Source organism: Asparagus officinalis, chromosome 7, assembly GCF_001876935.1.
Source record: "Asparagus officinalis chromosome 7, Aspof.V1, whole genome shotgun sequence".
Taxonomy (NCBI): Eukaryota; Viridiplantae; Streptophyta; class Magnoliopsida; order Asparagales; family Asparagaceae; genus Asparagus; species Asparagus officinalis.
In genome coordinates, this window is record NC_033800.1 from 33,877,208 (window position 1) to 33,890,231 (window position 13,024).

Here is a 13,024-nt window from a genome sequence, read left to right on the forward strand (position 1 = left end):
AACCCTCTTATATATATATATATATATATATATATACTTGGTACCAAGCACAAATTTTGTGCTTGGTAGTGATGTGGCACAATCTTCTCTACTCATTCAAATGTGGGACAATATTCACATGGGTTGAGGAGTGCTTTTTTAATTTCCAAGTACCCCTACGGGACAACATTCACATTCACAATCATACCCATTCTTAACTAACCCATCTATATATAATATTTGAAGATGGTTATAGATAACTTGCAACTATCTTGTTCAGTTTTTACTATAGATAACACAAAAGAAGTGCTTTTTTAATTTCCTAAACTAACTCTACCTAACAAGTACCCCTACGTGAGAGGCAGAGTAAAAGTTTACTCCGCCTCATCACGCGGCTTAGTAAGCCCGTATCTAGATGGGTTAGTTAAGACTTAAACCACACGTGCAAGTTTGTTACTCATTGTATAGTTTTAGTTGTTTGGAAGATTAATAAGGAGTTTCACCCTCTTAAGCCCTTCACTAACCTGTTGTCAAACAAGGCCCGAGGGTGAGGCTGAAGGCCTCACCAAGGAGTTCTAAGGTAGCAGACAACCCATCAAAAGTCAGCAAGTGTGAGTTTGGAGATAATATGACAAAGTTATACATGACTATCTAGATCAAGATAGAAATAAATAGAGTTAAAGATGTAGAATTCTGTACTTCAATATTAACTAGTTTTACGAGATTTTGAACTGCAGGCATTTTTAACAAAGGCAAACCTAAGACAAGAACGTCATAAGATTGCTAGTGTTCATGCCTCAAGCTTTGACAATTGTCTCAGTAGCATGGCTTTGGCAATACGAGGGGAAGGATTCGGGCGCATGAATTGGAGGTGGTTTACAACCAAGCTCTAACTCAAGTTTGACCTGGTCTCGATAACTTGAATTAAAAAAATGCGAACAAGTTGTGGTCAAGTTGAGCGAAGCCTAATATGACGCCACTGGTTTCACACAAGGCTGCAGTCCAAGGTGAACCCAAATATGTCAAACTTACCATGTATCAACAATGTGCAATAACATGTTTCACCATCATAGTAATATCTCTCTAGGGGAAACAAATAAAACATTGTAGGTACAAGCATATATAAAAGAGATGAAAACAGGAAAATAGAACATAAGAGATAAATGATCAACATCAGAGATAATCAAGTCTCAACATAAATAGAAGAAAATACGTCCAACAATTGTTGGATAATCTAACGATCTAGGCATGAAAAGTTGAACTAGAAATATAGATCTAAATTATTGTTCACTGACGAAAATAATGGAAGTCTTCTCCTCTCTCCTCCTGTAGCTAATGATGGGAATTAGGTCTCTTTTTTACGTACGGTTGAGAGGATGGACTCCTACCCTTTAAATAGATATTTGTGATTAACCCTACCCATCATGGTTTAATTACAACTGTGGGATTATACTCTGATTGATCCTATCATTTAGATATTCAAGATAACCATCCAATTTGATAAGAATGAAACTATCTAACCAGACTATGTGGTTAGCATCCTGATCCTAACTTGAATTAATGGCAACTTTAAATCAAATCCAAAATCGAGTAGGTTGGGCCACATGGGTTCGTTGGATTAATCGAACCCAACAATCTCCCACTTGGCACAACATACCTCATTTTAATTTTTAAAAACATTTAAATTTTCAAAACTTTTAAAGTTGGGTGTGCACCCATTTATTTTAGAAAATAACATGTTGCCATGATTCTAGTTAGGATAGTTTCCAAAACCTTTTCCTTAAAACAAAAGTACCACTAATGGTTGATCGTGAAAACACTATATGCTCTAATATGGCACAAGGTCACTCCACGGTCCAACCGCTAGTACCGCTAATGTTCTAAAGATATTTTCCTTATGATGGTTTTAGTGGAGTGTAATAGAGCCATACATCCCTTATGGTCAAATCCGATGTACGCTCTTAAGTGTCCTCTGCAACATATACAAACATGTATGCCGTTCTGAAACTTTTACCGGCATCCACCATGTGAAAACCATCACCTTTAGTCCAGAACAAAAGTCTCAAATATGATGCCCAATCACATTCAGCTTCTGCATAAATTTAAGAGTCTCTTTACTTTAACATTTATGACTCTATGGACCACTATCTTTAATTCGAGTTTCTTTAGGATTAACTTGAAACTCTTTACTTTTAAACTTTAGTTTTCTTTACTTTAAAAATATATATATCAAGCAACAATGACCAATAACACAATGCTTGAAAAATATCAAACTGCTAATATAAAAATCAACACAATAGTTTCTTTATGAGCTCAAAGCAATCCAAAATATAGTACTTGAAAATAAAACAAAACTACTACGACCACTAAATCTCACTGATCATATAGAATCGAAAGACTCTAAAACACCCATACTGGATACATGTTCTTTGAAGAGCCCTGGAGAAATTCCCTTGGTCAAGGGATCAACAATTATTAACTGAGTCGGCAGATGAGGAACCTCAATCAATCCTTGTTCGACCTTATCAAGGACTAACAAGTACTTCACACCGATGTGCTTATTCCTGCTAGAAAAATTCTTGTTCTAAACTGCACGATTTCCTGATTATCACAATACAACTTTACTAGTCTCTGAATAGAATCCATCATCTTTAGTTCACTGATGAAATTCTTGAGCCAAGAGGCATGCAATGTTGCTTCAAAAATAGCAACGTACTCTGCCTCCATGGTGGATGTCGTCACTAAGGACTGCTTGATACTTTTCCATAAAACTGCTCCTCCAGCAAGCAGAAATATATAACCTGATGTTGATTTCCTGCTATTAGCACATCCTGCAAAATCTGAATCTGAATAACCGACGACTTCTAGATTTTTAGACCTTCTGTAGACCAACATGAAATCCTTGGTCCTCTGTAAATATCGTAAAACCTTCTTTACAATTTTCTAATGAGCTACACTAGGATTTTGCTGAAACCTGCCTAATATTCCCATGACATAACTAATGTTTAGCCTGATGCATGATGCCTCATACATTAGACTACCAACTGCAGAGACATACACCTCAGAGTTCACGAGCCTACACTTAACTTCATTTCATGGGCATTAAGATTTGTTGAACATATCTCCTTTGACAATTGGGGGCTTCACCTGGTGCACAAAACTTCATGCCATATCATTGAAGGACTTTCTCAATATAAGCCCTTTGAGATAAGTCCAACAAGCCTTTAGTTCGATCTTTATGGATCTTGATGCCCAAAACATAGTAAGCATCTCCGAGGTCTTTCATATCAAAATGCCTCAAAAAAAAATCTTTAGTCTCATGTAGGAGATGAATATCGCTGCTAGCAAGCAATATATCATCTACATATAATACTAGAATGATGAATCAGCTCCCACTAATTTTGAGGTATATGCAGTGATCGACAGGATTCTCTCGGAAGCCATTTGATATTATCACTTGATGAAATTTTAAGTACCATTGTATGGAAGCCTGTTTGAGACCATATATTGACTTCTTCAATCTGCAAACAAGATTTTCCTTAACTACAAACCCTTCAGGCTACACCATAAAGATTTTCTCATTCAGATCTCCATTCAAGAATGCCGTCTTGACATCCATCTGATGGAGATCAAGATCAAAATGAGTGACGAGAGCAAGAACTATCCTGAGAGAATCTTTCTTAGATACTGGAGAAAAAGTGTTGACATAGTCAATCCCTTCTCTCTGCTTGAAACCCTTGGCCACTAACCTGGCCTTGGATCTCTCAATATTTCCTTCAGAATCCCTTTTGGTCTTGAAGACCCATTTGCATTCTATCATTCTAGATTTGTTCGGCAAAGGTACCAACTCCTAAACAGAGTTAGTTTCCATTGACTGAAGTTCTTCTTCCATAGCCTTCAGCCAATCAGCAGCATGAATGCTATCTCTAGCTTCTGAGTATGATGAGGGATCATCGGATTCAAGATCAATACATCCACTTTCTTGAAGATAAACCTCATAGTCATCAGGTATGGCAGATCTTCTGACTCTAAAGGATCTTCTAACAGGTTGTGGCTCTTCCGCAGGTACAAAGGTTTCTTGAACTGGAAGAGGAGGTGAAATGCTACCTGGAAGAGTAGGAAATCTAGAAATGGCATCTAATAGCGGAAGCGACTGCTCATCTTCTAAAACTTCCTCAAAACTCAGACCATGATATTCTGAAGAAGCATTAGGGTCTTCCAGAAACTCAGCATGTTGTGACTCGAAGAACTGGATAGACCGAGAAGAACAATAGAACCTGTAGCCCTTAGATCTTGTAGGATAGCCGATAAAGCGACATGACACTGTTTGGGCTTCTAATTTCTTAATTTCTGGATTATAAGGTCGCACCTCTGCTGGACATCCCCAAACACATAGATGACCAAGACTAAGATCCCTACCAGTCCAAAGCTTGAACGGGGTCTCAGCTACCGCCTTACAAGGAAGACGATTAATGAGATATACAACTGTCTTCAATACCTCACCCTAAAAACTTTCAGGCAAATCTGAATGACTCATCATGCTGTGAATAGCATCTTGATAAGTACGATTTCTTCTTTTAGCTTCTCCATTTTGTTGCGGAGAACCTGAGAGAGTGTACTGAGGAACAATGCCTTGTGACCTCAAGTACTCAATGAAGGGACAATGATTTGTGTCGTCCTTATCGCTTTTACCATAGAACTCCCCACCTTGATCAGAACACACAGATTTAATCTTACTTTCTAATTATTTTTCAACTTTAGTTTGAAAGATCTTGAAAACATCCAGTACCTCATATTTGTGGTGAAGAAGAAAAATATAGGCATAGCATGAAAAATCATCTATGAAAGAGATAAAGTATCGCTAACCACCATGAGAGGGAGTGAGAAAAGGTCCACAAATATCTGTATGAATGAGGTCAATGAGACCTTCACTCCTGAAGGCTTTAAATTTTCTCAATTTAGTCATCTTTCCCTTGATACAGTCAACACATGTACCAAAATCAGAGAAATCTAACTGTTCAAGAGCACCAGACTTTACTAAATGTACCAAAATCAGAGAAATCTAACTGTTCAAGAGCACCAGACTTTACTAAGGATTCCAATCGCTTTCTTGAAGCATGTCCCAATCTCCCTTTACTAAGGATTCCAATCGCTTTCTTGAAGCATGTCCCAATCTCCGGTGCCAAAGTATGGAAGAATTATTATTAAGCCTAGGATACTTTGTACCAGAAGAAGATGAATTCACAGACATACAGAGAGGGGAAGGAATAGATGCATCCAGATTTAATCTATAAAGACCGTCAATCAAGAAACCATGTCCGATAACATCCAAACCATTTCTGATGGAGATAAAATTATTTTTGAAAACAAAGCTATAACCAGATCCAGAAAGTCTAGAAACTAAAATAAGATTCCTTCTCATAGAAGGTATGTAGAAAATGTCTAATAAAACTAAGGAAACTCCAGAATCCAAGCGCAGACTGAAAGTCCCAACGAGCTTCACCTTCAAAGGCTGTAAGTTTTCCAAAAACAACTGCTCATTTGCCCTTGCTTTCGGACTGTGGATTATTCCTTGTAATAAAGTTGAAATGTGCACAAAGGCACCAGAATCAATCCACCAAGAATTTGAAGGAACATCAACTAAATTTGTTTCACAACAAACATGAACTAAATCCATACAAACTGTATTGTACTGTCTTGCTCTAACGGATCCCTCAAACTGCTTCTGGATAAACTGTCCATCTATCTGTATTGAAACATGGACATAAAATCAAATAAGACCTTTAATTTTATTAACTTTAATGTTTCCACATCCAATTTAGGGTTAGAATGGATGAGTTAGAGTGTTTTACGTATGCAACCTTTCACTCTATGGGACAGGTGGGTGCATCATCTCATCACACCTTTGGGCAAGTGATTTTACATGCTATTCGCCTCCCAATGTGATATATAATCACCTACAGGACTAGCCTACACATCGTCAGTTTGATTTAAACACTTCCTAACCTTTGAGTAATATGGTTATTCTCTTCTCACTGATATGTTTCAATATCCTGTACCACTTATCATGTAGGGGATTTCCTAGACATCTTTGGGCAAGACTAGTAGTCCATCCACAGGTAAGTGCAACCTACCAGTCCAAATGAGACTAAACCCAACCTTAGAAAATTAGGGTATTATAGGTTGGTCACCTTTGGGCAAGACACTAACCTACTCTACTATAATTTTTAAGTGATTGTTTTACTGATCTTCCTTAACCCCATAGGTTGATCTAATACCGTATTCCATTTTATCATGAACCCAAATATTTACCCCACCTGAATTAAAGATATAATTAGGGTAAATCAATTATCTTTATGTGCATACAATAATCTTTATGAATTGTCCAAATTTCTATATTAAAACTTTATAAAATGAAAAGAAAAACTGTATAGTTGAAAAGTACACAGAATGATCTTTCTAACAACTATTTATGAGCTCAAAATTGGACTTAAAAATGGATAAAATAAAATGAGTAGTCAAATCTGTAATGGGCCGGGTCTGGAAATTAATGGGTCCTACCCATTTCATAAAGGGTTGGGTTAGAATTTTAATGGATCTAATCCATTAATGTAGCGGGTTGGGTCCATTGTATACTAGATCGGGTCTGACTTAATGGGTTATAGGGTTATACAACTCAAATAATACATGACAATTAATTATACTAATTAATCTAATTATTTACTAATTAGATAGATTAATTAATTAACTAAAACCCTAATAAAAACCCTAACACTAATCCCACTCAACCCAAGAGGCAGTCCCCGCCCCCTTATCCCGATTGAGGCAGTCCCCACCGCCATCACCCAAAACCCTCTGTCGTTTCCATGAAGAGCAGCCATGGCCCATGGGTTTGACGGCATGAACAACAGCGTTTGACCGCATGAAGAGCAGATGTAAAGAATTATTCTTCCCATTTGCCATCTTTGTTTTCTTATGCCGTTCTTGAGTTAATTACAAGATTAAAGATTTAAAAAAAAATTCTATGCCAAGCATGGCCATGGTGTTTCTTTGTCCGCTCGATCTTGGGTTTTCTTTGTCTGCTGGAAGCATGGCCATGACGTTTATATATATATGATTAAAAAAATATTTTTTATCTCTCTCTCTCGCCTTCCTTTAGCCGCAAAACGTTGAACGTCATACAAAAGAAAAAAATTTAATCATGGCAAGCGAACAAAAAAATAATTAATTATTTAAAAACTTTAATTCTAGATCAAAATTCATGCATAAACAAGCTCTGATACCACTGTTGGATAATCTAACAATCTAGACATGAAAAGCTAGAAATATAGATCTAAATTACCGTTCACCGACGAAAATAATGGAAGTCTTCTCCTCTCTCCTCCTGTAGCCAATGATAGGAATTAGGTCTCTTTTCTGCGTATGGTTGAGAGGAGGGACTCCCACCCTTTAAATAGATATTTATGATTAACCCTACCCATCATGGTTTAATCATAACCGTGGGATTACACTTTGATTGATCTTATCCTTTAGATATTTAAGATAACCACCCAACTTGATAAGCGTGAAACTGTCTAATCAGACCATGTGGTTAGCATCTTGATCCTAACTTGAATTGATAACAACTTTAAATCAAATCCAAAATCGAGTAGGTTAGGCCACATGGGTTCGTTAGATTAATCGAACCCAACAACAATCTAATACAAAAGGTAAATAATCTTAACTACATGAGTCAACTGAAAAGTACATAGGCTCTCAACTCTCAAAATAAAATACAAGTCTAGTAATCGACTAAAATCATAACTAAACAACTGGGGAACAGAAACTACTATAAATAAACGATGGTGACTATGCTGAAAGTCTGTTAATCTGCGGCTCTTCAAAACTCTGATCCGCTGCCTGAAAAGAAGGGAAATCAACAACGTCAGAGCGCTAGCAAGATCATCTCCATCCGCCCCTAGAGGAAGGGCTACTAAGTGTAATGGATACTCTACTTAAGTGCATAGTCTATCTAAATCATTTGCCCTGTACTATTAAGGATTTATATTTAGAAACTCACAATACTAGACTGGTACGTCGAGCGAAATAATCCAAACAAGAAAACCCTCATGTATATTTCATGTATCTTAAGTTGTGAATTTCTAGATATAAATTCCGACTAAGAAAGAAAATAATAAATAAAAGTAATATAGAAATGTGTCATATCAAACAACTCCATAAATATCATCTGACTCCTCACACTACCCTTAGTAGATGAAATAGATACCAATACACAATCCTGTGTGCCCACAATGTAAAGCATCTCCACAATGATTTATATCAAAGAAAACTCAATAATCGCCTGTGACTCAGGTTATCAACAAATTTATTAAATCATTATTCACTGGAATTCTTCAACTCATCGCACCATCGTGCGGATCGACAAATATGTATATTGACCTCTGCACATAACCATGTAGAAACAAAGATATAGGTTCATCGACCTCTGTGCACACTCGTGTGGAAACAATGATGCATTACCGAGTGAAGTCAATTGCAGTCTCATTGCGGTATACTGACAAACGCCCTCATAGTGTAGTCCATCCCCGGTCTCATTGCGGGTACCGACTAACCTCACTCAAGCATCCACGACTATAGTAAATTGTAATAATCGTCACTCGTAACGATGCAGACTATTTGACTACTCCAAATAAGGGATTCATATGTACTCAACTCAGTATATGTACTCCTCAAAACATGCGTATGTATCAACATAAGATTTGCCCTTCATGTTCGTAAATCAAACCCACGAAAAAGAAAGCAAGAGTTCACAAACATGACCTGATCAGTCGATCGACATAGAGCTTCGGTCGACTGATTGGCAACATGACAGAAAGCACCCCGTTGGTCGACTGACACTCATGGTTGGTCGACCGACCAGACCAAAACTGCACGTTGTGTGTGTAAGGACCATGAATTTTCGATACAAGTTAAAATAATTTTTAGGTATTTTAAAATATTTAATTATTATTTTTAAGAGAGTATTTGTATTTTTTTTTATTTTCTATAATTTTTTATGATTTAAAGTCCAAGTTTTATATTTATTTAAATGATATTAGTATTTATAAATTAATTTTATGCGGTGAAATTTTTTAAAATTAATCTATTGTATTATTGATACTATTACATATTATTTCTAAATAATATGTTATATTATTATTATTATTACATATTATTTTGTATAACACGTTGTATTATTAATTATGTATTATTGTATAATTTGTTGTATTATTTCTATTATTGCATATTATCGGTTGTATTAGTACAACATGTACGTTTTATTGCGTAGATAATTATCCTATAATTATTTGATTTTAAATATAAGTAATTGTATTTTTAATTGATTATTCTTGTTTAATTGTACAATTTACTGTATTAATTTTTCTATTTCATATCAACTATTGTATTAGCACAACAAGTACGTTTTAATTTGTAGATATTTATTCCATAATTATTTGATTTTTTTAATATAAGTAATTATTTTTATTAATTATTTTGTTTATACCCTAACCCTAATTCATTTCATATATATACTACCTCATACATAGTATATAATATTAACCGCTTATATATATACACTTATATATACGTAATACCAATATAGTATACGTATTTATAATTTTTTTTCTCTCCTCTCTTTCTCATCTCCTTCTCTTCTTCCCAAACATCGCCGTCACCAACTGTTCTTCCCCTCTTCAACGTCCCTCGACCATCACTACGTCCGCCCTCTGCCTCAGCCGCCGCCGCCTCCCCCTAGTATTCAGCCAGGCCACGCCGCCTCCCGAGTCCCTCTCTCGGGCACGATCATCGTGGTGCCCTCGCTCTCTCTTAGATCTCGTCAGCACTCCTCCCCTACCTGCCGCTCCTCCCGCTCTCCCCTGACCCCCTCCTCTCCTCGACCCACCTGCGCGTTCTCTGACGCCCTACAACCACCGCACTCCCCCATCTCCGGCCTCCTCCACCACCGCGTCAGATTCCACTCGCGCCGTCAACGTCGATTCGTTCGACGAACCCCGAGGCAAGATCCCTCTTGCTCGTTGTCTCGTTAACTTAAATTTTTTTATCTCTTATGAATTTATTACGTATATGCGTAGATTAGGTTTGTGCTGATATGATATTAATTATGTGGTTGTTGATAATATTGCGATGAATATATTTTGTAAAACGATGCTATAAATGATGAATAAGTATGTAAAAAAAATAGTTTATGGTTAATTTCATGTTATTTGAAAGGAAGAATATATTTATAGAGTATTTTTAGAATTATTTATAATGAGGAAAATATTTTAAAAGGATTTATTTCGAGAAAATAATTTATTTTGTATAAGGAGTATTTTTGAATAATTGTTATGATTAAAAGAATTTTATTTTGAGAAAAAGAGTATTTTAGATTATTTTATAAAATACCATAGAAATCATTTATAAAATTAAAAAGTATTACTATTCATAAATAATAATAAAATATATTTTAAGAAGATTATTTTAGAATTTTTTATAAAGAGAGATAATTTTAAAGGAAATTATTCTTGAAATTAATAACTGAGATTTCGATTTTTGTGTGCAAAACATCTATTGATGGTAGTTTCATCTTGCATTGTTAATAGTAGCTTTACTCTTGTATGTTTCTTACATGTGATCACGACCCATGTTCACACTTCATGACATTGACACTTAGTGTAATTGCATTTATTATTCCATGTTAAGAATCATGAGAAGTACATGACTATAGTGACCTGTATGACACAGTTAGGATCTAGAACCATGTGTGTAGTTAACCTGGAATTACGAGAATTGGGGTGAGAAGTCTTGGTCCATGTGAGCGGTTGGGATTTTTGATGTATTTTTCAGGCTCGTGCCGGTGAAGTTTGTGTAGTCACCGGGGTGGGTCTAAGGAGTTGAGATATTTGTGATTGTGGTTGTATTCCGGGCTCGCACTGGTGAAGTTTGTGTAGTCACCGGGGTGGGTCTGAGGAGTTAAGATATTTGTGATTGTGGTTATATTCCGGGCTAGTGCCAGTGAAGTTTGTATAGTCACCGGGGTGGGTCTGAGGAGTTGAGATATTTGTGATTGTGGTTGCATTTCGAGCTCGTGTCGGTGAAGTTTGTGTAGTCACCGGGGTGGGTCTGAGGAGTTGAGATATTTATGATTATGGTTATATTCCGAGATCGCGCCTGTGAAGTTTGTGTAGTCATCGGGGTGAGTCTGAGGAGTTGAGATATTTGTGATTTGCGATCAGTCAGTTATCCGATGATATGAGCGTTGACTCTATGTGAGTTGTGAACCAGTGACTTGTTATAGGATGACTGGTTACATGACATTGTTACTTAAGCTGATTATGGATTCTTGTGAGAGGTAAGCCAGTTATATTTCTTTTCATACATAGATCAGGATTAATATTTAATTATCTACAATTTGAGACATATGATATATACATGAGCGTTTTCTTGTTTGGATTATTTCTCTCGACCTACTATATCTCATGTTGTAGATTTTTAAGTATTAATTCCATCTAGTTGTATGACATTGATACTTGGATGATTATTCTGATTGCTAGCTGCATGACCTCATCACCCGATTGATTTTTGGATTCTTTGATTATTATATACTATTGGTTGATTTCATCTAGTTTTTAGTATTCCAGCTACATGCTTCTATTTATTATTACTGTTATTACCTTGGTTATTCGACTGTTTTATTTCTTCCCTGTGGGATCTTGCTGTGTGCCATGCACACTGACGTACACCTATTTTCTCTAGTGTACGTCAGATTTAGGAGACAGACAGCCTCAGTTCGGAATCGTACAGGAGCCAGAGGATTCTCAGCAGGAGTACCTTACAGACGGAGCAGAAGAACAAGTTGAAGCTTAGCTATTTCCTTAGTTATTTGATGATCCTTACTTTATCTTTTGTAGTATTTCTCTTCTTTTCCGTTGAACGATGTATTTATATTTCTTCAGTTTTCAGTTTTCAGTTGGATAGTTTTTGTAATGAGGGCATGTTTGACTTGAATATTATGTCTTGAATGATATTCATTTGTGATATGTATCATTTTGCTCTGAGTTTGTCTATTATATTCTTGCTAACTGTGATCGGGGACCTGTGTCTTTACATTGTATTTATTTCCAGACGCTTAGCGTATTAGGTTGAGGAGAAATGATTATTTTATTTATTCTCCTTAATCTAATACGTCACGAGCTTGTTCACGTTCTGATTCCCGGTATTTTGGGAAGCGGGGTGTGACAGTGAGTTTTTGTCTATTTTCCCTCAAAACTGGGGGTTTTATTAATATAACCGATGAAAATTGATTTTAAACTCATGAATACTTAACAAGATATTCATTTAAATAAGATAAATCATGTAGATTCACAAACCTAGGGTTCAACATTCTAATTAACAAAACTCTTGTTTAATTTGATTAATTAAAGTATTTAAACCAAATTAAAATGTAATTAACAAGTTAAAAATAACTCTAATAATCATGATCATCTAAACTCAACAATTACAGATTTATACTACTGTTCTTGGCATTGATTTAAGATTAAACATCATAAACTAAACTTTAATACATTATATTGACCCTAAACATGAGATTAATCACAATTATCACATAAAGACTTAATATTTAACTAAGGAGAGGTTAGGAGGAAGATGATCTTGCCTTTCACCACGTGCAAATCTCACAGAGGCAAGCAAGACTCGATCCCTCGTCACCAAACATCGTAAATCTCGCCCTCCTCTCGGTGTCCGCTTCACGAAGCTTTGCCAAACTTGTAATTTAGGGTTAGGGTTTTGAGAGAGGGTATGGCTGCTGCTAGGGCTTAGACATGAGTAAGAAAAGAGGGAGAATTCGTGAAATATACATATATATGTACGAACAAACCCGATTCCAAATTATAGACCTGAAAACAGAAACCCAGTCAAACTGGGAAACTATCCGTTGGTCGACTGATGGGTTGTCATCAGTCGACTGATAGGTGCCTATCGATCGACTGATGGTTTTCCATCG